The sequence below is a fragment of the Empidonax traillii genome, unplaced genomic scaffold (genome assembly GCF_003031625.1).
Source record: "Empidonax traillii isolate 1590-97213 ecotype Southwest subspecies unplaced genomic scaffold, ASM303162v1 scaffold30:size3273891, whole genome shotgun sequence".
In the NCBI taxonomy this organism is placed as follows: Eukaryota; Metazoa; Chordata; class Aves; order Passeriformes; family Tyrannidae; genus Empidonax; species Empidonax traillii.
Window position 1 is genome coordinate 716,852 of NW_020955223.1, and position 25,963 is coordinate 742,814.

The 25,963-nt window shown below is 40.3% G+C and overlaps 1 protein-coding gene across 4 annotated transcripts in view; it reads left to right on the forward strand.

Moving 5' to 3' along the window:
- The window catches only part of DYNC1I1 (dynein cytoplasmic 1 intermediate chain 1), a 183,360-nt gene that overhangs the window by 76,620 nt on the left and 80,777 nt on the right, over positions 1 to 25,963 (forward strand). The gene's annotated exons all lie outside the window — the stretch shown is intronic.

Consider the following 25,963-nt stretch of genomic DNA (forward strand, 5'->3'; position numbering starts at 1 on the left):
CACTCCAAATTTTAGTGAGAGAAGGGCTGTGGCATGAATCTCTTACAAGTAGTTGAGCAGTGGCCGTACTCTGAGGGCTCTGAAGTCCTATGGTAGAAACTCTGCTCTCTCCCCAGCAGGCTGTTGCCTTGACGTGGTCAAGGTACAACACATGAAAAAACATGTGGCTAATTGCGGGTGGCTTTTGGCGTTGGGCCAGGAGAGCTCAAACCCTGTGTCTCTGTATGCGTAGCAAAACACCTCAACCACTAAGTTCTGTGTGCTCTTGTAAACATCTCTCTTATTTATACACATTATATTTGCACACTCTCAGTGTATAGGTTTTGTCCATGGGAATCCCAGTGTTTGCATGCCTGAGGGCCAGTGTTTAAAAGGTGCACCCACAAAATTACCTGTACCTAAACCAGGCTGTCTTGGGTCTTTGAAAATGTGACATTTACTGTTTCAGGGAGGTCTTTTATCCTCAGAAATATATTATGGGACTATAGTGGGATCTAAGTTGTCTAATAAGAGATGTATTTTTTTGACCCTTAGGAGACTGTAGAATGATCGTTTTTGGGGAAGTTTATCAAGCTAGGCATAACTAGATCTGTGACAACTATCTGAATAGATTTACCTAGGTTTCCCAACACAGACAATTTACATTTTAACTAGTATGTGGTTACATTTTTTTTCATCAGATTTAATCATTAAACACTGAAAATCTTAATTTCATCAAATGCAATCAAAGAATTTTGTATAGTAGTAATTAAAAGTATAAAACTAGCATTCGAGCTGTAGCAAATTAAACAGCTGCATTGGAGTATTTTTAGCAGTCATCCCAATCAAAATGCACAAAAGGCTTTTCTTTTTTAAGGAGTATCTGCTGGGTGTAGCTCTGGTTTCCATAATTCAACAGCCTCACTAAATATACACACATACTTTTAAAAATTCAGTTACTGAGAAGCAAGAAACTGTATTTTTTTCTAGCAGGGAAGTTGGGTGAAAAAGTTCAGAGGGCTTGTGCTGACTGAGTTGCTTTTGCAGAAGGGGAGCTTCCAGCTGTAGTTGAAGTGTTTAAATAAGGAAACCAAGAGCTACTTTGTTATTTCTGTTACTTTTACTGTACTTCATGTGTGGCATTCAGTTTTCCATATTGTAAATGCCACACATGAAGCCAGAGGACCTTGTTTCTCATCATTTCTAGCCTCTGCCATGTTGTGGCAGTAGGTCTTTCTATTTATTTTACTTTTTTTTTCCTCAAATGCCCAAGCTTTTGTGTATAAGTCAGCCAACAGAGTCCTATATAATCAGCTATATAATTAACCAAGTGGTAGTTCTAAGCTTCAAGTACCAACATGTTCCACATTCCTACTCTGTTTAGAGACTGAATAAAGAAATTTGGAGGAATTTTAGAAGCCTGTGCAATTCTGAGTTGCTCAGCTGTGGGAATTTGACTGCATTCCCCAAGTCCAGGAGATTTAAGAGACCTCAGTCTTGGTATGTGATGATGCCTAGAAATATGGAGAGGGTCACAAGTTTTGTTTCTGTCCAGACCACCCGGGAGTCTTTTGACTGAGCATTTGAGCACAGGATGTAGACAATATTACTCACAAAGGGGCAAAGTGTGTCCAAGGCATGACTAAAGGAAGTTTTGGAGTAGGGGCTGGATGGGAAAGGCAGAGTAGCTCCATCAGTGTATGTGCCTATGGAGAAACCTCTGGCCTGCCTCCAATACAGCCATGGAGTTTGATGTAACTGTGAGGCGGGTTCACAGCTTCTCTGCAATCCAAGCAGAAACCTGATCACTCTAGTTATCTTGAAATTTCCGGTGGCCAACAAAGATCATGTGACTCACAGTATGTGAAGTAGTCATAAACTGACAATGGTTTCATAGCCAGTTCTCACCTCAGCTTCTCTGTAGTTTTTTTTTTCTGAAAAGGGATAAAATAAATTAACACCCTAGGAATCCACTGGAACAGAAATCCTTCTTTGTCTAATAAACGCTTAGGGAACCCACTCCTTGGGTTTTTTGTGTTGCTAGTCCTGTGCTCAGAGATGATATTGTCTTCCATTCTTCTAGCTACTCCATCTTCCTCTCTTTACCCCTTTTCTTCATCTGGCTTCTGGTCATTGCTGATGTTTTACAGATCGTCTCCTGCTAATCAAAGCTTTTCTCCCTCCCCCAGTGATTCAATTGAATATCATGAAATGCATTAGCCTAAAGTTAATGAACTTCCACTAGAGCTCTTTCCTGTTACTTACTCCCATGAAGCATCAATCAGTATCACAACAGTAGGTGTAGTTCAATGTAGATGACATCTTTAGAAGTAGGGATGCAGCTGAGGAGGTGAAGTGGCTATTTAGAGCTCAAGTCATCAAATTATTCAGAGATAAAGTCACTGTCTTGTTCTTTAGTGATGTTCATGTCATGTTGCTGTGTAAGGAGACGGTGATGCATCATTGCACTCTGGTGCTTTGTGATGTTCTATCAGCACTGGAGATATTTTGGGATAATGCCAAGATTCTGCAAGCTTTGCAGGCATGAGATGCTATAATGAGCAACAGAAATAATTACTAAATCACCCCTCCCCTGACACTGGGAGCCAGGACTGAAATTAAGCTTTCATTTAAGTGCATTTCCCAGAGTGACAGAGGCGGCTTCCTCGTGGCTACCAAAACCACATTCTCTGACTGGCTGGAGAACACATTTTCTTATGTCTTTATGCCTGTTTCAGGAAGTGACATTATGTTTTTTTGCTGCACTTATGAAACCTTTCAGACAATCCTATAAATAAAGAAAACTAGTGTTACTTCTTGTTGTGGGCTACTGCTAGCACACTGAGAGCCCTCCAGACCTTGGCAGTGCTGTCTTAATTCCTTGTCTCTGACTAAAAATTTACTCTGACTTGAAAGGATGGGATGCAGTGTCATTGACCATTCCACTGGGAAGGTTCTGCAGAGGAAGTGTTTTCTCCAAAGGTGTTTGGAGGCAATAGTGAGTACAATGGATATGGGAAAATATGGACATTCAAAACGGAGAGTAACTATTTGAAGAAGGGAGGGACTCAAGAGTCCCTAAATTACTTCATCAACTGACTCGCTCTATCAGCTCTGTCTGGCATGGAAAGCCTAGAAGTGTTCATGAGGCTGCTCTTAGATACCCAGCTGGGACAAAATGTCTGTGCTCTATCAGCCAGTCCTGGCTGTAGCAATGTACAGTGTGTAGTGTTCAGCCAAATCCCCATGATTAAAGCCCAAGACTGCAGCTTCTGAATTTTGTAGACTCATGCTTTTGGGAACTGTAGCATGCACTAAAAACCATTTTGCTGTTAACTATTGGCATGAAAATATGATCTTAAGTATATGGAACACATGATTTCAGTGGCTTTAATTAAAAATACTTATCAGTCTATCCCATTGCCAGTGCCTGAATAGGTTTCTAAGGGATTTCACTAGCAGCGCTGTAAATTATTTTTCAATGAATGATAAAAATATTGGGTAGTTTATACTTCAGAGATATCCTCTTAATAAGTCTGCTACCTTCCTTAATTTTTTTTGCCCCCTTCAGGAAGGTGTCTAAGGTGGGAATTAAGATACCATGTTTATATTTCAAAAAGCAGGCTGAAGCCCTTAGAGTTGGTCTCCAGCTGAGAGAAGCACACATTTAGAAATTACAACATTGGTATTGGCTATCTAGAGCTTTAGGAAGTGGCTGAGAGCTGGCAGTCAATTAAAACTGGGCTGGAGTTCAATATCAGAGTTATGCTGCCTGTTTTTGTAGGATGTATTTGAATCCCAGGCTGTGCTGCAATATGGTTTTGATGTAGAAGTATGTAAAAAGGAAATGTAACCCTTAAGAAGCTGTCTGCATTTTCTGGTACAGACAGGTTGTTCTACATAACTCCAGTTCAGGACCATATTTGGGCTTGGAAGTCGCACCCTGTGTGTACTGTAGTGCAGACCTGATCCCATTCATGTGATGCAAACATGGGATAAAGCTGATACCTTTGTTCCTTTGAAAAGAGAGCTGTGATACATACATATTGGAGTATGACCAAGGTCTATCTGTCTGTCTGTAGCACAATGCTGGTTTTGGAGCGAGTGCTGTGCAGTGGCAAAAATAAGAGATAGTGCTTCTGCTTGACAAGGAAAGATGTAATCCATGTATTCTGTAAATTAATGTGGATGTTTAGCGGTTTGATCCCCAAACTTCCCAGCTGTGATATGGAAGATCTACCTGATAGTAAGTAAATTTCTCGGCCTGACATTTTTAAGCAGCTGGTTTGTGCAGCTGAATTCACAATTGCTTTTATATAAGGTCCCTGACTTTTTCTTTTTTACTTTTTTTTTTATATACGCTTGTGGCCTGTTTCAGTGGTTAGTGTGCTATGCTTTACTCACATAGAGCAGCACCCTAAAAGTAATTGGCCCCACTGGCTCACAGTGAGTGAGGTGCCCAGATCTGTTAGCACTATCACATTCACTTTCGCTGGAATAATACTGCTCTTATCAGAGAAAGCAGATCAGGTTTGTAATCCAGAGACCTGTGGGGTTTTTTTACTTCTTTTCCCAGTATGGTTTGGGGCTTGTAATAAGAGTGCTTTGGGAGCATTTGCCACACTGTTGTGTATGCATGAAAAATACCACCTTCCGGCCCCACGAGTTGGAGAACGAGTTTCAAAAAGGAATATTTGCCCCAAGGGCCTTCCCCAAAGACACTGAAACTAATTAAAAGGCTCCCATTAACTTCAAGAAGTTTTGGATCCGATCCCCTGTGTTTTTTGTTTTTGGAGCGCTGACTATAACAGCGGTTTTCGAGCCGTGGTGTAAGGCGGCCTCGCTCCTGTGGCAAACCCGTTCCCAGCAACTGATGCCCCTTGGAACAGGCCGCAAATGTCTAAAACAGATTTGCCTGTTTGTAAAACCATTCTCAGATGAAACCATTTAAACTCACTTTGAAAAGAAAGTAAATAATCATTCCATTTGCTTTAAGGGTTAATTACACTGGCTAACTAGGCTATGCAATACAGAAAGGATCCAGGGATCTTCATCCTAGCAGTGAAGTCATGCCCCTTACCAGTAGAGAAAAGAATGGTAATTGCCTGCTGTGAGTATGAACATATTTTGCTGGCTAGAAAAGAAATGGCACTGACAACTGGCAAACCCACTCTGCTGAGGAAAAAATGTATTTTTGAGACAGGCACACAGCCAGCGTTTTCATTCGGGAAGTCTCAAAAGTGGAATCAAAACTCTTGCGGAGGTAACATGACACTGTGCGTTAGAAGGTTGGTTTTTTTAATCCCACATTTAATTCTGTCAACATTTCGTGCTGGAATAAGAAAAATATTCCTTAGGTTGGTTTTAGTCAATTCCCCTCATCTTGGGGTTTTCACCCGCCCCCCCCCAGTTCCTTTCTCCACTGCTCTCCTCAAAATTTCTTGCAGCGACATATTTGTTTAGAAAGCAGTGGTCCTTAGGGAAATGGTGATACAGTCTCCTCTGAGATGGACCATGTGAGCAGCACCCAACATTTTGAACTTGGTCCTGATTAGAGGATGTGCTGGAGGCCATGGATTCACATAGAAAGAGTGGTCAAGTGGCAAGTTTGGGGAGCAGCAACCTCTGGCAGGTCACCTCCAGTGCACTAGTGTCTTCTGCAGCCCTTTCCTCTCTCATGTAGCAACAGCAGTTTTGAGATGAAATAAGAATTGTAAAAACACCATGTGATAGTGAAATTCAACTGAAATGAAAGGGCAGAGCAGAGACCTCAGAGACAGGGCAAATCTTAGGCTAAAAGTAGTTGGCACAGAAATTAACTGTTTAAGTGTATTTAGAATCCTAGGGTCATGTCTGTAAATACATTTAGGCCTTATTTAGGTCTAGATAAGTAGACTTTGTAATTAATTCTCTACAAGCCTCAAGGTGGACATAGTGGGAATTGTTTGGTATTGAGGTCTTCTGAAAATCTTCTCTGCAATGTAGATTTGCACCTAATCTTTTTTACTGTGATTAAGAAATGAGCACTTATGAAATATTAACCCTCTGTCATTGTGCTTAAGGATTTATAAAGAGCTAGAACTTTGGCTCATAAATCTGTATACAGGCACTTAAACAAATAGCCTGGTTACCCAAAGTGCTGAGCATGCAGCCTTTCCGGTTGATTTTCTAGGGTTTGGCCTAAAAAAGGCTTATAGAGCTGAGCTCCCATTCTTTCCTTTCCTCCCACAGTTTTTGGTGGTTTAAACTGTGTTCTTCGCTACAGGGCTTCACTTTGCAGGGATGTCTGCTGCATTTGCTGAATGTCACTTGTAAAGAGAATCACTAAAATATGTTGCATAAACAGTTTAAAATCACTGGTATCCTGCAATTGCCTTAACATGCTCCCCTTTCTTTACCAAAAGCTTCATTTCATCAAAGTTATTTGAAATACAACTTTTAGATAAATGTCTGCTACTCTTTGTGCCTATCCTTGTTTTTCATATATAGCAGGCAATAGGTTTATGCTTTTGGTATCTCTCTATTAGGAATTAGGCTAAAGTCACCTTCCTGCTTTGTACATGCTGGTGAACAGCTTTCAGGTAGTAATTGTTTTTTGTCATTAGACAGAAATTCATTCACAGAAGTCTTCAAGACCATTTCTTGGTATCATTCATTTCCCCAGTCATTACTCTTCCTTATAACATGAACACTGCAATAAATATTTTGTTGTTTAAGATTTAGCTTAGAAAGTCCATTATGTTCCATCTTCTGATCTTTGTTGGTGCTGTTTGGTGCGGTTCTTTATCACAAATAACTTTAACTTAGGGGTAATAAAATAACTATATGATGCCATAAATTTCTAACCAAGCATCCTTCTTTTTCCCCATGTTTTTAAGAGACTTAAAAAATGAGCAAACTGGTTGCCAGAAAACTGATTTGTTGAGGCTTTTTTATTTGTTAGAAAAACAAGCAGGAAGTGAATGTTGGGGTTTTTTTCCTGGAAATATGTGCTGTTGTGTTAGAGCTTTCTGTCCTGGCAATTTTGCGACACTGCAGTGGCAAAACAGAACAAAATAAAAGTTCCTCACACTCTCAAAAGAGTAAAAACAAAACAAAACAAAACAAACAAACAAACAAACAAAAACCACACACACACACACACATACACAAAAAAAAAAAAAACACAGAAAAAATATTTCAATAGTCTGTCTGGATTTTCTCCACACAAAGATGAAAGTAATTTTTGAGGGAATCCTACTTCAAATGGATTGAGATTTGTTTTCTTGGGCATTGTTTTATAGTAGTGCCAAAAAATGCAATTGATGGAGGTAAATACTAAAGATAAAATGTATTTTTTGTTAACTTTGGGAAATACTTTTTGTCTTTTTACAAAAGCACGTATAATAACTTTAATGGGATTGAAAAGTGAGGGGCAGACAGAAGTCCTCTATAGAGTCAGGGATAATCTGCACCTGCCTACCATTTTATTTGGCCTGGGTATAAATAGAGGTTTTCGACCAGGTTGCCATTAATCTCTCATCTTTCATTATTATTTAGTAATTTAATCCACAAAATACTTTAAGTGGTATATTATGACCCTGTGATTTCTAAATTATTTTCCTTGCAGATCTTTCTCTCCCTGTGTGTTTGTTGCATTCCTGTGCACAGGGAGGAAAGTCTGGGTCTGCTAGCAAAAAACCCCACTTTTGAATTTTAAAGTATTTCTAAAGGGAGGCTGAGCCTTTTTAAACATCAGAGGAGAACTGAGCATGAACAGACCTTGCAGGACTGTGTCCTTCAGAAGCAGGGCTGGCTTTGTGCCTGGACTTGCACTTCTCTGAAATTATGAGAGAGGTGTGAAGTGGAGCCATGCTTGTGGTGTATAAAATAGGACTCTGAATGAAAATGAAATGTATAAGGAGGTTGTAGATGTGTTTTATTTACTGTAGGCTATGGAAGAATTACAGGAAGTAAAAGAACAGCTCTTTCCATTCTCCTCATACTGGATACAGATAACTGCAACTCCGTGGAGAGCACATTGGTCTCATGCTATCAAACAGAACGAAACAGAGACCTCAGATACAAACACTTTGAGGGTACTTGTTTGTTCAGAAATGCATTTAGCATTTTAATGGTAAGTGCTGGATATAGGAATGTTTAAATAAAAAAATCTCACAGATTCCTCTCCTGCCCAAAATATAAACAACTTGTATTTTTGAAGACCCAGCTAAATTCATTTTTAGTCAATTTTCACAGAATCACGTAATGGTCAAGGCCAGGGGACTTCAGGAGTTCATCTGCTCATCATTGTCCTCTATTCCTTTTGGACTTGCACAAACACATGAAACAAAACTGTAAGAAAGCAGAAAAATACTGATGTGGGTGAAATCTGAATGAAGTGGAGATTTGAGAGAGAAAAAGTTTTCCTGTGAAATTTTCAGTGTACTTTCAGAAGAAAAATAGAAGTTGGAATGAAGTCCTCCAAAATTTGGAGAAACATCTGAACTCTGGGACAGTCACCAAAACCAGACTTAAAAGCACCAAACCAAACCAAATCAAAAAAACGTTTAAACAGGGTATTAATATGCAGTGAATGTTTATGAAAGAGGTAAAATTGACATCTGTGAAGACCAAACATTTTTACTTAAGAATGGACTGTTGGCAGCGTGAGTTCAGTCAGAGCCTGAAGTAGTGCTTTTCCTCAAGTGAACTGTGTGCCCTGTTCAACGACCTTTTACATGTTCCATTCTGCTGAAGGATCACTCAAAAAAAAAAAATCTCAATAATCCCTGTTTAGAGTGTTAGAAATTTCTACTTGGTGAATTTCAGCATTTACATCAATGGAAACTGTGATTCTGTCATCAATTTTCATTCCTCTTTGATCTAGTTTTACTTTGGTGTTACTCCTCCCAAAATTCAACTGATACAACACATATGATGGCTGGGTAGATTATCCTCTCAGCCTGACCTCTTGTGATCTACACCTATGTCTTCTTCTCCTTATGTTTATGGGAGGCTCTTGGAGCTACCTACCCCCAAATCACAGTTCCTACCACTCACATCTTAACTTTAGCAGAGAAAGCTTGCTTCTGAAAATAAAAGGTTCATTCAAGATCTTGTCCTTTTTCTGAAACAACCAACCCATGTGTCAGTACTGGAAACACCTGTCCCTTAGGCTTGATGAGACTCATCTCTTTATCCCATGCAGTCCTCTACTGCATATAGGTTACAGACCACTTTAATAATTGCTTTTGTTTGTTTGTTTTTACTTAGTAGGAAAAAACAGAAACATTCTACACCTAATTCAAAGGGAACTTGGTCATCTCTATTTCCCCATTCAGGAGAAAAGGGGTAAAGTCTGTTTTGTGTTTAGCTATCAATCTAGAAGTAAATTGAATTAAATAAGAAAATGTTTGAAAGTTGAGTTGTATTTCACTCCAACTTCACTGATGATTTAAGTGGCAGGAAGGCAAAAGGGCTTAAACATACAGCATTTTTATGATTAAATATCTCTTGTGCTCCTGCCACACCTCCTCTGAAAACAAAACACAAAGCATGTTTGGAGCAGCATGTTGCTGCCACACTGCAAGGCCCTGGTGCCTGTTCTATCAAAGCATAGCCCAGAGCAAGGTGAGGTGCTGAGCTGCACCAGTGCCTGTCAGCTCCCACTGTCTGAACAGGCAGGTGTGAGCTTGCACGTGCACGTCACACCTTGTACAAACATATCACAAGAGCCAGAGCTCAGAGTTTCTATATGTTACAGTGGACTTGCAAGGCGATTGAAGGAAAGGGAAAAAGTTTCCCAAATTAAAAAGCATGCTACTGGAGGAAAATGGTGTTTGAAGGAGCAGTGGGCAGGAAGATAATAATGCTATTTAGAGTTTTCCAAGGGCAGGGAAAGAAAGCAAGTCTGGCCTTTAATTCTGAATTCCATGAGCAGGGCAGGGAGGGAAGTGTATCTCTGGTATTTATTTCATGTAAGGATTTTGTACTCTACAAGTGTCTGTGTCACTAATTTGCAAAGAATATTCTCTGATTCATACAGGCTCAGCAGAGTGACAGATACGCGAGTTGAAATGAGAAAAATAACATGCATAGAGATGAAGGCGCTATTCACAAACATGTAACAAAAGGAAATAGTATGAATAAGCATGTTCATATCCAGCACACCCAAGAAGTCAGGCATTAATGGCAAAGCTGCATCCTGGTGTAGTCTTCAGGCAGTGGCACTGGTTCAAAACCCAGTAGATCTTACTCACCTTTCTAGTACTAAAGATGCAGATTCGGTCACTTACACAGCCTTTTGTGTAAGGTGTCAGAGTTTCTGGTTTCAATTCTTGTCTCCAATGCTTGGGCTGTGTCTTTCTGTTGTCATGAGGGTTCACAGTTTGAGTCTCTGCTCAAGGCTGGATGCCTTGATGCTGCACATTGCCTGTCTGCCAGACTTGCAGTCTGGCACACCTGGGAGCCAGCTGTGATTCCCAGGTGGAGAAACTCAATTGGGTGGGAACAAAGCAAGACACTGATCTGAGCTCCAATCTCAGCACCACAAGCAGGACGGATGTAACTGGTTGAAGCCACATAGCACAGGGAACATGAGCAGACATGGCTAAATAGGAAAGGATCAACACATCCCAAATTGGGAATGTGTGAACTGAGAAATGATGAACAGACAGGACAGACAAAGCATTTGACCAGATGCTGAAGCATGGGCTGCCTTGTATCAAGGTCACAGCCGGGGACTGTGAGTACTGCTGCATCAAACACTGCAGGAGGAAGCTAGGGTGGTAGCAATATTTATGTGCTATTGATGAAGCTTATCTTCTTGACATTTGTAAAGAGCTCTGGATTACACTATCTGCTAGATTAACCTGCACTGATTTTGCATCCATTTGTATGGGAAGACATGTATTTTTAACATTAATTCTGCTGCATGTTTAAATGAGACAGGCTTTACAATGTAATTAAGAAACCCTTCTTTTCGCACAATTGTCAGCTCACACTTTTCCCACTTTGCTAATGCCTTCAATGCACAAAAGCCATGAAGAAAATCTTTCCGTGACATGATGGCATTACCAGCTCTTTTCAAGTGGGAGGACTGTACTCCTACACAGCAGATTTTCCCTGTGTTGTGGTATTCATGCAGCAAAGAGCTGTACTTCTGAAGGGTTTCTTGTTTAAGCTCTTTCATACTTCTTGCCTTGGAAACTTCTTTTAGACTTGTAGCCAAGAGGAGGTCAGGAAGTGCTCCGTGTTGCAGCTTCTTTTTCTGTATATGTTTCTATGTGGTTCTCCACAAATCCATGGAACACATTCCCTTCCATCTCTCTCCCTTTCAGAGTAGTTTATGTTTCATTATTTGCAGATGGAAAAATGACAACTTGACAAACAGGGGAGGAACTTCTTATTTAAATCATCAACGTCTTTCAGGCTCTTAGGTAGTGTAATGGGGTAATACTGAGAATGCAAAAATTGGTTGGATTTTATTCACCCAGTGCATGAAAAATGAACTTCCGGGCACATTTCCATGCAAGGTTATTTGTAGCTGTCATTCTGCTGATAGAATTTGCCCATCTTTGTGACTTTCCGATTTGGCCAAACTACTGATGCATTTACTGATGCCTTTACTGCCTTTGATTTTAGGGGGCTGAGTACAGCTTTATAAAGTCTGTATTTTCATCTCTTTTCTACTTCTTTTTTCATTGCTAAACACACAGAATAACAACCAGTGATAGATTCAATCTCAAAAATGCCACCAGGAATTTTTAGTGGCCTGAACCATCCCATCTAACCCAATACACACAGGCTCCGTTCCCCAGTTTTGTTTATTCTTTTCCTACCATGATTTACAGCCAAAGCACACTAGCTTTGCTCACTCCACATCCCAATCACAAAATCAGAAACAACTTTGCTGGGCTGAGTAACGCTGTTAAGCCCTTGTCCAACAGTTTGAGATTCATTTAACTGTGAGCACAAGGTTAATCAAGTTTCACAAAGGTCTTTGTATCATCTCAGTCACGTTATTAGGAGCTCTGAAATGTTGTGGAGTTTGAGGGCAGTGTCCTGCTTACTGCTTGTGCCAAGCTGCTTCTCTTGTACTTCTTTCCCTGCTATTACATTTCAGTGCTGTGGGTGAAAGCACTGAGACGATAAGGCCAGAACTGATTCAGAAACCTTCAGCAGCAAAATAGAGTGATGGGAAGGATGGGACAGACTCAGGTAAGAGCCTGCCTCTAAGTAGAGTGATCAGCTCATGGAACCACTGATGGCACTAGCTAGCATTACCCAACCATCAGTCCTCCATCTTCCACCTTTGCTGGGCTGTCCATATAAGAGAGCAGTGCTTCCCCTTTCCTCCCTGTGAGGACTGGAGTGCTTTCTTACCAACTGGCTGATGCTGTACCTAAAGATGGATCTTTATTCTGTAGTGCTGTAATCAGGAGCAGCAAGGCTATCACCACTTCACAGCAGTGGGGTTGGCAGAGCTGAGCACAGGGGGTATTCATTAGAGGGCATCCTTCTGCCTTTCTGCATTACAGGTCCTCAAGCATAGAGAATGGCCTGACCACTGCATTCACTATTTCATTTTGCATTTGTGTCCACAGTAAGATTTGCAGTACACCCATATGTCTCTTCGAGCATCCCAGTTTTCCAGCACAGCAATTAAACTTTGATGTGACTTGTGTTCATGAAAGCAAGCAATTACTTTGTAGCAGCATATACTGTCACGAGTCTGTACTAAGAGCTAGGAGCAAACCCCTAAACTTACCTGTATCCTATGTTATTGGAATAGGTGTTTTTACAGAAATTGATGTCATAGAATCAAAATAAAATGCCTTTTTTTTTTTTTCGCCTGTGATTTCCTCTGAATCATGGCTGTTCCTGAAGTATAAGACAGTTCTGCTGTTATCTTCCACTTTCTCTCCCCAAAAATCAACCCATAAAAAAAGCTGTCTGGATTTTAGCCACCTGGTTATAGTTAGTTTCTTATTTTAAAATAGCTTTCAAAATAGATCAGACATTACACTGTTAAAAACAATTTTCCCTGTAGGTATTGAATATCAGACAGGGCTTGTAGTAATAACTGATAGGTATCTAGAATAATCTTCAGTATGGGCTGAGACTACAAAGATCTGTCAATCACTGTATTTAGCTTTAAACACAGATGATTTGAATTCATGTTAGCAGCATGAGGAAGTCGAAAAGATGGAATGGTGCTGTCGGAGAAAAGATGATAGGATTACCTCTGCTGTTAGCCTTTCCTGCTACTTGTTTGAAATACTAAATCAAGGTGAAGTTTATGGAAAAGGCTACAACGGGGGTTTGTAACTCTTCATTCCTGCTGGGATTTTCCTATTATAAATCTGCTGTCAGAAATAAGTGCTTTACTTGTGGTTTAATTTTATGCAGGCACAAACACCTTGGTTCAACACGTTTTTCCAGAGACAATCTTGACTATCTTAATGCAACAGAGTCCTCATTAACAGGGACCTGTGAAAAAGAAAAATGCACACATGCTCTTTTGTCATTGGTCAATCATGAGCAGCCTGCTGAAAACTGAAATAAAACATAAATCCCAAGGTGGAGTGGAGACATGAGTGTTTGAATCACACAGCTTATGTGAATTATCCATCTTGGAAGAACATTACACTCCACCTTTTGAATGAAGTTTCATTAATGTGGTGGAAAGCTCACAATTTCTATTTGTTCTGCTGTGGCTGCTGAGTTTAGTACTACCCACAGTGCTCACCCCCAAAACAAACACCTCTGTTGTGGTGATTTTTCCTTTTTTATCCAACTTTATAATAGTACAGGTGACTCAGACAATGGTTTTTGAGAAGCTCATCAGACTTGCTTGGGCAATTCTTTCTCCATGCGAGGGCCATCAAGACAAAGCGGTATTACTCTGTTGGCTTCATAATACATTTGTTCTGTTCATTTGGAGTTCTGCTGGCAAATATAGGAAGTCAGGATCAGGCCTCAAAAGCAATAAATACTTGTTTGCATATTTCCTCTGATGTCCTGGGCTGTGTTTCAGAGGTGCAACAGAGATTTGTCACCAGAATCTGTTATTTTGTTCTCAGGACATGGATGTGAAATTTGCCTTCAGGCACTCAGAACTGGAAGAAGGACTTTAAGCTTGTTCCATCTAAAAAAAATTATTAACCTGAAGTCTTAAAAGAGGGAATCTCAGATCACAGGAAGAGACATCTTGTCATTATGGTGATGAGACATCCTTACCCTAACCCAGTGTGTGCTTCTCTGTTGCTTTGTTATCAGATTTTAAAATTACCACTCAAGCAAGACTGCATCCCTTAAGCAGTGACTGCATTAAAATCAGGTCCACAAGGAATCTTTTCTTCCTACCTGTGAAATTTCAGATTTCAAAATATATTTTGTTCCAGCTTGAAAGAAGCAGTGACACTCCACCTTAAGTCAAATTTTGCTTTATTTTCCATTCTGGTCACTGAACACGTGTATGTTTTAACAAAAACATGATCTTTCAAATTTGCCTTGCTTCATCTTATACTTTCAAATAATCTAAAAGTAAAAATTCTGAGAAATACTTTTTAGTGGAAAGACCCCAGAAAATCTACTTAGAAAATTTGAAAAAAGTGCCATTTTGATATTGCCAGGACTGCCTCTTCATCTTGGTTTGTTGTTCTTTTTTAATTTTTCTCACTTCCGCAGAGAAAGTGGCACCATTTTGCAAAAGACTAAGATCTTACAGAGCTGCACCTTTTTGAGGGAATATTACTCCAATGTTGCTGGCTTTTGTGATCAACTATAGATGGAGCAGTCAACTGATGGAACAGTTAGCTGATGAAACACATTGTACTTTAAATTATCACAGCACAATGCTTCACTTGCGGTAAATTCATTGTCATGTATGCACATTGTGATTCCTCAGATCAGGATGACAACCTCATTGCTGCCTGGCTTGTGGCATCCCAAGTTAACACATGTAAATTTGCAGCTGTGAGCTGTGTCACAATGAAAGGACAAAGAGACTGAAGTCAGCAACTTCTTTCTTTTGTATTACTCTGAAAACAAAGTTGATGCAAAGATGCTTCTTCAAGTGAAGGACCATAAGGTAGCATAACTCAGTTTATCTCTGTCTTCACATGATGTTCCTGACTTAATGCCCCCGTCTGTAGCTGAGAGCTCCTGAGAGCTGCCTGAGGAGGGGGTCTTTACATTGTTTTGGGAGGAAAGGAAGAATTTTGATTTACAAGCAGCCTGTTGTACGGCACTTCAAAGCATCCATTTTCCAGTGTGACAGATATAAAATAGCTACAGAAATTATTTTTCTGCAGAGTCTGAACTGTGAAGTTGGAAAAGGGAAGCATATTCCAGTGAGCGGTTGTGGTGCAATTTAATCTTCCCATGTACCCAAACTGCAGATGCAGTCTGCCTGTTTAGACATCTGAATCTACTGAAGTCTGTTGAACTTCAGCACAGAAGAACATACCTGATCCTTCAAGCTGCAGTGTATAAGCTGGGTTTTAGCCGTAGCAATTGGGAACTTGGGTGATGGGGGTGGTTTCTGTTGGGTTTGTTTTTTTTTAATTAGTGTCTTACAACCAAATTTTTCAGAAAAACCTTGAAGTGTTCATTTAAGAATCCAAATCAGAGGGCATTTCTGTGTCAAACAGGTATCTGCAGCTGGGTAAGATTCCCGGCATGCACAAAGCCCCAGGTTGCAAGTAGGGGATTTTTGATATCTGCTTTGAGAAGACCAGTGCCAGGGAAGCTGGAGATGGGCCAGGAGTAAGAGGCCTTCCTGGGGGAGAGTGAGACTTTGAAATGTGACCTCGAGCAGAACCAGGGTGGGAAGGGTGGGAGTGGATGAGAGGGGCAGCCAGGGCTGGCAGCAGGGCGAAGGACTGTGGAGGCAGGGAAGTGAAGGCAAGGGTGAGGGTGGAGGGCGTGCAGGCAGGGGGGTTCCCAGCAGTGGGGACAGCAGCACCGGGAGCTGAGCGCTCTCCAGACAGGTTGCAGCAAGCAGCTGGGGGAAACCGGCTGTGTTTTTTAACAGCTGGTTTGACATAATGAAGGCTGAGCAACCTCCAAAGCAGCCCTGATCACATGCTCCAGGGGAAGCAGTGCCAGAAATATCAGTTTAGGAATCAGGAGACCAGGATTTTATTCCATCATCTGCAGCTATTTCAGGAGTGACTTTGGGCAAGAAGTTGATGTGTTTGCACCTTGGTTTCCCCACCGCCAAAAGGTGTTGCTCATCTTGGTGCCCCTGAAACTGAGCTGCTAGAAGGGAAAGCTTCTCCTCTCCCAGTGTGGTAGGACATATACAGTGAAATTAAAATATGGCAAGTTCAAAACTGTCAGAGGGAATTTCTTTTTCACATACACTAATGCAAATCATGGCTAACACCAGTGACTAAGGTGAAGTGGCGTCAGTGGGAAACAGAATTAAGTGGGGTCTGTTTAGTGCCTATATAAGTAATAAGCACACAGTTATTGAGCCCTGACCCAGCTTTTCTTTTGTAGTTTAAAAATGTTTAATAAAGCATTTTTTTACTAGCCTTTTTTAAGAAAAATGTTGAAATGAATCTTTGCTCATGTAAAATGCATTTACCATATGACTAATGGTTATTTTTAAAGTGCCGAGCAAAGTGTATGCATGTGCGTGTCAAGGAGACAAAGAGAGGGAGTTTTTGTGTATTTACTGTGGTAATTGTTTATGAATATAGTTGTTTTTTCCAATTATCCTTTGCAATTGTAATGTATTAGCAGTCTTGTCTCCGTTTCTCTCTGTTGAGGTTTGTGTATAAATGTAGAGATTTATGCTCAGATATTTCAGTTACAAAAGTATATGCTACATCTGAGGCATTGATTTTTATTCATAAGGTGACATAGAACTGAGATGGACAGATTTGTGGAAAAGATGGCATTAAAAGTTAAACCATGCATACAGCTGTGTGCCCATTCAGCTAATTTTTGGGCCTTGGACTGAAATGTTATATCCAAATGTAATATCCCAAAATAAAGGAGAAACTCTGAAAGGGCAGAATGCTGCCACTTGCAGAAAAAGTTAAACCCAGAGTCAGGGCTGGAGAGTTTGACCTAAGGCATATTACTGTGGCTTTATGAACAGAGACACAGTATGGAAGTGGAGAATTAATATCTTCTACAATATCCAGGTTTTGTAATCTTGCTCAAGCAAAAACATGGTGAAAATTAGGAGAGGTGGTCTGTGGAGTATAAAGTCATTTACACTTGAAATAAATGAGTCTACAAGTGAAGTCCTAGTCTCCTATATGTCAGCAGTAACAATCCCACAGAATTTACTTGGTCTACATTGTACTTAAGGTTTTAAGTACCTACTGCCCAGCTGAGGCAACTGTGATTGACCTCCATATCAGGCACTGTGTAAATGCCGGATACATCATCTGTGTGTGTGTGTGTGTGTGTGTTTAATGTGAAAGCAGCTTTTGTTTTACAATTGCTGCTAATGCTATAGCTTGTGGGGACTGGTTTTCATTAACGTACTTAAGTTTTTGTGATTTAACACTGTTGCTTGATCTGAGTGTTTGAAAATTACTTCACCAGGCCCTATCCACAAAGTCTGCCACGTGTCTCAGTGCCCTTTCCCAGGGCAGGAGTTTCACACTGCTGGCACATGATTTCTTCCAGCAGCACAGCAGGAACAAATCCCACTGGGTTTCAGAGGCTGTGAAAATCTGCATGGTTTATCAACCCCTTCTTCATCCACAGAGATGAAGGGTCTCTATCTCTTTCTTCCTCAAGGTTAACAACACTGCAGCCATACTGTAGCAGATATTTAAAATTTATACTATTTGGTTTCAGAGCTGGAGGTCTGTAAATGCTACTGTAAGGTTTCTGCTGTTCAAACATTATTTCATGATGGCATTTTTATTTGAAGGCCCAACCATGGCCAAGGAAATGAAACTTTTTTGCTTTTCTTTTTGTGTTACATCTTCCAATTGGAACATTTTCAAGCACAACAGAATTGAACATGAGCTTTGGGAATGGAAAGACAGGAGAAAAGGGAGTCAGCTAGAAGAGGTGATGACTCCAGTGTAGTACTCTGCAGTTTAGTTCTCTGGGGACTGAAAAATTCTTTCAACCAGTGTGATGTTGCAACAGTCCAAAAGAGGAGAGAAAAAGCCACGTCTGGTCTAAAACAACCAGAAACTAAAAATGAGGGACACTTTGAATTCTGAGATTCTCACCACAACTGAAAACTGTGCTTAGGCCAAGGAACTGGAAAATCAGTTTCTTGGGTTAGAGAAATGCTTCCCTGAAGAATCAGAGGCAGCTTTCCATTTTAATTGGTAACAAAAATATTATATTCTGAAGCACTGATCCTAACATTTGAACCAGTGCAAAGGTTTGCAGTCAGGGCTATGAAGAGCTTAGTGAAATGCTACAGTAAAACAATTTTTTCTGTGACATTTTTTTGCCATTTGGCTGTGATAGTCTATCATTTGTCACAAAATGGAAAAATAAGGTCTGTCTTTATAATGTACCAAAAAGAAGTTTGACTGCGAACACAAGTCAGGAAGAGGCATAGGGACAGGAGCTGAGGGTTGGAGGGTTGTAACCCTAGATCAAGAGATGGTTATGAAAAATCATATATACTGGGGACCTGAGAATCCCCCAACCAAGGGTATTTGAATGTGGTAATTGTTAAGGAGAGCTTTAAGAAGAAATGTAGGGTAAAAATTACATACAGTATGTTTGTTTTAAGAGGGAAGTGTAGTAAATTTAGGACAAATTTGTAAGTGGCAATAGTACAGGCATAGCCGATGCTGTAGGCAAAATAAATTTTCTGAACTAAATAACTCCTCTCAGTCCGCTGGGCTAAGTGTTTATTTTTGGGGTGAAATATGTATTTCCTTCATTGTGCTTGTATAAGGATAGCTGAAGCCCCAGAGGAGGACTCTAGGGATCTGGGCATAATGGCTGGTAATACCACCTGCTCTTTATGGGATGGGGGGCAAAGCCTTGCAGAGATTCTCACTGAAGAACAAGGGATGAGGTCAGAAAACTCTTCTTAGATATGACAGAGATAAGGGAGTAGTACTTCATTTTGCAAGAATCAAGAAAACTTTGGGTTTTTTGTCTTAGTCCTGCACTTTTAAAACTAGTGTATTGTTACTAGTCTACTTGCTGTGGAAGATGTTAGGCTAAACATGTTAATTACAGTGAGAAGTGCCCTGCGGTCTTCTGGATTAAAGGGATACATGTGTCAAACGTTATATTATTTTATGAGTAAATTTTAAATCAGTATTCTCTTTAAATTTATTCAGTCAATATACTTGACTCTGGTAAAAGTAACATGACTCCTGCATCCTGTATTTTACCAATATGTGAAAGCTTCTTTTTTTACAAAAGAGCACCATAGCAATTAGACAACAAAAAATAAAAAAGATAACAAAAGATAACAAAAGATAACAAAAGATAACAAAAGATAACAAAGATAACAAAAAATCAAGGCAGTTTGAAGATGCTAGGCAGTCTGTTCTTATAACACTGATTTATTTTTGCTCTTGCAGAACTGCAGTCACATAACATACAGACAGATCATTTTCTTCAAACAATTACAAAACATATATGAGGAAAGCAAAGTAAGAATGACATATACTTCTGTTCAAGTTTTAGAGGTCCTGTAGCCATAGGGTGGTTCTAGAAATTCATTAATAAATTTTATCCTTTCTTTTTCTAATGTTCCCTTTTCGTCTGATGGCCATTGGAAAGCACAACTCTGTACTAGTTCATAAGGACAAGATGGTGTGTTGGGAATGTGCCCTCCATCAGGGATGGGGAACTTCACAAGGATGACCTGGAACTTTTTTATGTTCCTGCAATACACATTAGTGTGTCTTTCTGGGTAGGGAAAGATCTGTTCACCTCTGGATATTTTTCTCAGTATTCAGGTCTCAGTAGTCTTTCCTGCTTTGGTTAAATGAAATACAATTTAGAAGGCAGCTGCCTATTGCCAAGAAGAGCCTGCATGCAAGAATATTTCCATCTGGGATGACTAACATGTGCCCAATGTACGTCCAGTCTCACATCCCACTCTGCAAACAAAATTCACTGATGAATTAATTTTCTTCTTGCTTCAAAGGACAGTCAAAAGATGAAAGTGAAAAACTGGAAATATTTCAAAAAATTACATTATATGAAAAATAGGTCATTCAGCCAGATTGCAAATCATAGATTTTAAAAAATGTGAAATGTCAAGCAGTCCTATTTGAAAAAGTATGTGTTTCCTTGCTTGTTGCATATTTTGCTAGTGATGGAAAGAATGCATTCAAAAAGGAAAGACAGTGTTTGAGCTCCTACTTAGGGTAATGCCAGCAGTATTCAACTTGTTTGGTCCAGGCTTATGTCAATATAAACATGAAGCATTTGTCTTTGTTCAGTTTGTAGTTCTTTCATAATAGAAACAGCAAAATTATTTTGAACAGTTGTAAATATAAAACTGATACAATGGTTTCTGGTATTTCATAGTTGCAAATATGGAGTCTGCTTCTCGTGAAGACACTTGATTTTATTGAATGTGTCATATGCGTGGCTGATCCCTCTCATGCACTGAAGGGATGTCAATGCTGATATAAACCCCCATATAATCACCCACTGGCTTTTCATATATCAGTGACTCAGGCAATAAAATATATAATTGTGATGCTAATTAAATTGCTATTTTAAAGCTATGTCTTTAATAAAGAGATTGTTTGTACCTACCCAGAATTAAAACCACAGCTGTCAGTCTAATTCAATATAGCTGTCAATGCTAAAAACAATACACAGGAGCTGCAACTTCTTTGCTAGTCTCAGAGGTGCAGGTTTGAGGAGGTGTAAATCTTCCACCCAAGAAGAATGCACAACATGCTGCCTGCTGTTTAACTGGTGCTAAGTGTATTAGCAGAGCAGAGGCCTACAATTACGTAAATCCCCCCCAGATTAGCTATTTCATAACCTGTTTGAGCAGTACTAGTGCTAACTGCCCAAAGCTGGCAATCCAAAAACGGCAAAACAGTATTCATCTCAAGAATTAAGACCCTAAGCCAATGTCATGTGCAGTCTTCTCAGATGTAATTATTTATTCTAGTTTGTTCTGAATGTGTCTGGTATGTTTTTCTATGCTGAAAAAATAAATACAGTGGTTTAAAACCCTGCAAAATCCACATAAGTAATAAATAGCCCAGCACTGTGGAAATGCAGGGTCTGATTTTCTGAACATTTGATCCAATACAGCCCATCTGGGCATTTCTTCTGCAGGTGCCAGGGAATTAGCCACATATTTACAGGGCTTCCCCCCTTTGCCATTTATTGCAATTGCATAGTGGTTGTGGTGGCCAAGGAGCTGTAGTTGGATAACATTTGAAAATTAGTAGCTTACACCCAGATGAAACAAAACCAGGTTTGTATGGAGAGTTCGTACTCTTTTATTAGAGCAACTTCTATAGTTCGAAAAAATAGACAAGCTTTTAGACAGACAAGACCACTTCTGGTCTGGCACAGAAGCAGGACTGTTCAAGCTAAGACCAAGCTGAGAACAACTGCTCTGCATTTACTTTGTTATGTTAAACGAAGCACTGTTAGGACTGATTGGCCACCTCTTAGAGCCTGAGTTAAGAAGAGGAGGTCCAGCTGTCTCAGTCTATATTAATCCCACATATAGCTCCACCAGCTTCAGTAGACAAAGATTATTAACCTAAGAATCTAATGATAATTTCTTCTGAGGATTTGTTTATTTACAGTAAAAGGCAGGGTGGCCTGAGTGGGCAGGACTTTAGGCTGAAACTCTGAAGCCCACTCTCTATTCTTCCCTCAGCTGCTACTGAGTAATCTGCTACTGAGTGGGTCTATCTGTCAGCTTCTGTGTGGTAAATGGGCATATCTAAACTGGCCTCCTTGCAAAGTCCTTTTAGATCTACAAAGAGGAAGTGTTGAACAGCTTCTCCATCACTTCATTACTAGCTCTTTTTCATGTGGTTCCTTTAATAGACATTTGAGTTCTGATAGCGTTACACCCTGTTCTCTTCTGAACAGAGTATAACACTACTGGTGTTAGTAGCATCTCTGTGTTTGCTAAATGTCACTAGAAGACTCCTACTACTGTGATGTAAGCAGTTAAGAAGTTATTTCTCTTAACTTCCCAATATCAGTTATGTGATTAAATAGGAAAAGGCTATATGTGTTCAGGAACTACACAAGTTTCTTCATCTCCCTGGACAGTTACTGCAATGGCAGATCCAGTCTGAGTGGGCACATGTGGAAACGAACAACTGTGTTGATGGTCACAGATTCTGTAGTAAATGTACAATAAATGCTATCTTTGTCACATGTAAATAATACACAGAAAAATGAATGCTGAAGAGTTTCCCATTATTCTATAATGTAGATGTATGTACCATCAAAGTTACAAATGCATAACCGTTCTTAGGCACAAGAGCAAATGTACGTACTATGAACATGTTCAAGTATGCATACATTGGCATTAAATAGGGCGCAATATATATATTAAAAAAATATGGCAAATTCAGGTTGCAAAAACAAGCAACATTGGATAGTCCAGAATTCAGGTCTAATGGGCATCCTTAGTTAGCCCTTTTGAATATGTATGGTTACACAATTTTAATTACACAATAACATGTAGGGTTTTTTTCTTAACAGATTCTTGCTTCAGCCAGTCAATAGGGAGGCAGCTTTTAACCTTTCTGATTTTATCTTATTCCATTCAGTGCTCTGGCCTCAGATCTCATGTTAACGCACATGATCCAAGTATTACACTGAACACACAAAAACCATTAATCCCCTTCCAAAGTTTTTTTTTCTCTGGTGCTTCCACAACAGCATCTTAATATCTCCCAAATCCTGATGAACTCTGCAATACATCTGTATAGGATGAGAATTCTCTTTGCTTTGCAATATTATTGCCATCATGCAAAAGTACTTAAGCACAGGGGAAGTAAGGACAAAAATGCCAGAATGACAACTTTCGGTGAAAGCTGAAAGAGGGAGCTGTGGGAGCCTTCGCATGTGTAGAATTTCCCCAGCACTTTCTCTCCCCAAAGCACAGGGCCAGTTGACTTCAGATCTCAGCACTTCTGCATTTTAGGCCCCAGGTGTCTCTTGTTGAGCACCCAGAAAATGAAGCCAACCACTCAAGAGGGAGGAAATTCCAGAATTATGTCATCATGCCTACATGTGGGGAGGGGAAAGGAGTTAATCATGCCCAGGCAATCCAAATTCTGGCATTTGCTAACATTTTAGCATTTGGCTCACAACCCTATCATTCTTTTAGCTGAGTTTCTCTGTGTATGTGTATACATTTCTCTGTAAATAAATAAGGACATCTGAATTATGTCTAATCTGCTAAAAACTCTTGCACTGTCTTCTCAGTAAAACTAATTTATTGATGTGTGTGCTCTTGGAAAAAGGCAGGGCATGTGTTTTAATAACCTTTACTGATTGTTCCTGCTGCAATTAAATCTAGAGAACTCTTGGGAAACTTGGTTTTGATTTTTCCCAGAAGAGGGAGGAAGGGAAATAAAGATGATCTACCTTAATAGGGGCTGAAGTATTGGTACACCCCATGCTCCAGTTGTACCTCAGCCATTCCTGCTTTAGAAGCAGAAATGGGCTACAGGCAGTCAACTACTTTGACCCTCAAAATAAGGGGGATCAAGAACTTCTAGGGGACAGGGATAGATTTGCTTCACTTCAATCTGAAAATCTGCTACTAAATCTCAAGTTCTACATTTGCTCCATTGTACCTATGCATTACCAAATTACAAATCAGGTGTTTAAAAGCATAGCATGAAGCCTTAAAAATCACAATACTTTCAATTAAATGTTGTTTTAGGTTTTTTTTGCTGCCTGCAAATTTTCTTGACCCTCTACCTTCTGAAACTTCCATGCACAAGCTGACAGGTTGGGAACAGGTTAAAAATGGAAGCTGAAATCCATATGTAAACAGCTGGCTCCAAGAGCTGGTGCTTTAGGGAATGAAAACTTGTAATGCAAGACTCACAAAACTCTTGTGGGAGTTGGCTTCATTAGGATCTGCTGTAAGCGTGTCTGTGTGCATATATGAGTACACCATTGAGATCCTATCTGTGCGTGCATATGTACTTGAGGTTAGCAGAGTATTCACTTCCTGCTGTGCTGGTCACTCTTCTCTCTTCTCACACTTCTCATCTGTTCTTTGAGGCTGGGAGTACCTCTGTCTTTCATACATCTCCATCTCCACTAGCACCACAGACCAATGGCACAAGGACCTTTTTTTATGCCTCCTGTGTGTATGCAGCAGGAGAGCTCCTCTCGCTGACTCTCTGCTGACTGAGTTGGATGTTACCTGTCTTTCAGCCAGGGGACAGAGCAATGTGTTTACCCTGCCAAACCAAAACACCCTGCCTTGCTCTCTAAAAGCTTTTCTCTATAGCCCTTCTATGGAGGGTACCTAAGGAAATGTAATTGTCAGGGAAGGCATCAAAGGGAGGCATCTTGAGTGCCCTACCTGTCTTACACTTCAAGTTTCATGATCTGAAAAATCCCTGATAAAGGAGTGGCATTTATAACTAGTGCTTTTAATTTTGGAAATGCCTCCTCATGCGCACTGGATTTCTCCTCCCATCCCAGCCTGTGGAGCACCTGGCGAATGAAGAGATGAGCTTTCCCTTTCTCTTCACTGCAGTCGCTAGCAGTAGGGGGAGCAATGGCAGATCTTATGCCAAGATTTCCTCATTTTTCCAAGAGGGAAAAGAATATCTGTCCATGATGAGACATTTCCTTACAGTATGTGGCTAAGCCTTGCTCTCTAGCCAAGATACCAGCTTACATGTCCCCTGTGGGTTTCTGGGGAAGAAGGTCTTGGGTAGGCAACATGGTGGGAATAGCATGGTGCCTATTACTTTGTTGAAAACAAAATGCAAATGCATGTTCCTGTTGGCTGAATGCAATCTGTTAGCACCACCATCTCCTCAAGAAACCAGGAATGACTGCAGCCAGTCTTTGCAGGAGAAGGTGCCAGTAGCTAAGTAGTTGGAGAAGTATGACCTGTTTCCCCCTGTTCACTTCCAGGCTGTGTTAACATGGCAGGTTAGAGCAGTGAGTGTGCCTGGAGAAGCACCATGTCACAAAGAACTGTGTGGTTACAGCCAGGTTGCTCAGAAAGCCCTGGAGGAACTGCAGTGTTTTTCCTGACAGCTGAATACCCCAGGGCCAGGACAACATGTATTCTCTCATGCCATGGACCAGCACAGGGCACTGTGCTTGCTATGCCTTGGTGGTATGTCAAGATCCAAAATCACTCCAAAATAATTTCTCCATAGCCCACAGATTTACTCATCCTAATTGTCAAATACTTTTAGGACCAGCTCTATTTTCAGTCCTCCTAGCTCACTGAATCTAGAAAGCTGGGTGTCTCTACCCTCTCAAGAGTGTGAGAAGGTTGTGTGCCAGCTCTGGGCACAGGAGAATGGATCACGCTGATATAGCTGGGAACAAGTAACGAGAACTAAGAAAATTTTAAGCCATTTTGGTGCATCAGTATCTTTCCAGCTCTGCTTATGTTTTGGTCTGGACAATCAGAACCCTTCTAATTTTAGGCAAACATCAAGGAATGAATGATTTGCCCTCCTGAATAAAATGAGAACATGTGAGTGTGGGGAGAGAGGGGAAGGGAGAGAGGCATTTGCATAGGTCAGGAAAGGTCATTAAAACATCTGGCAGTAGTAACTGACATGTGTCAAATTTTAGTGTTCATTAAATTCGTATTAATGCAAGAATGGTTCTTAAGCTCCAAATGCCACTTTGGTTGCTGTGTTCCCCAGCTGATGGTGATAACTTTTCAGAACTGTACCATGCTTGTTTCCTTGCTAGTGGCATCTGACCTGAGGTCAGATTTCTGTTTAACCTCTCCCTGTAGGTCAAAAGACAAATTAATCTTGTGAGAATTGAATTGGAAATTAGGTGTCTGGATAGCAGGTGTCCCAACCGTGAAATA